Raw genomic sequence first — 311 nt, 5'->3', positions numbered from 1 at the left:
GATTCCCCGTGAGCAGGAGCTCTGTGTAAATACAGCCTGGCAGGCCACTGTTTCTGCTGAGGATAGAAACAGACACTTGGGCATGTGATCAACAAGAAGTCCAGGTGCCTTTTCCTGTCCTCAGAAGAAGCAGTAGTGCACTGGGCAGGGTTTATACAGAGCCCCTGCCTACGATGAAGCAGTGCCAGCAGCTCTGAAAATAGGCTGCTGCTGCTGTAGCCTTGTCAGCCAAACAGCTCCCTGTGAGAGCCTGGCTGGCACTGATGCTTCTGCTGGAGTCTAAACAAAATGTGATCATGAGGATCAGGAGT

The sequence above is a fragment of the Sceloporus occidentalis genome, unplaced genomic scaffold (assembly GCF_023333645.1).
Source record: "Sceloporus occidentalis isolate IW3139 unplaced genomic scaffold, rSceOcc1.0.p SCAF_1, whole genome shotgun sequence".
In the NCBI taxonomy this organism is placed as follows: Eukaryota; Metazoa; Chordata; class Lepidosauria; order Squamata; family Phrynosomatidae; genus Sceloporus; species Sceloporus occidentalis.
Note: the sequence above shows the minus strand (reverse complement) of the source record.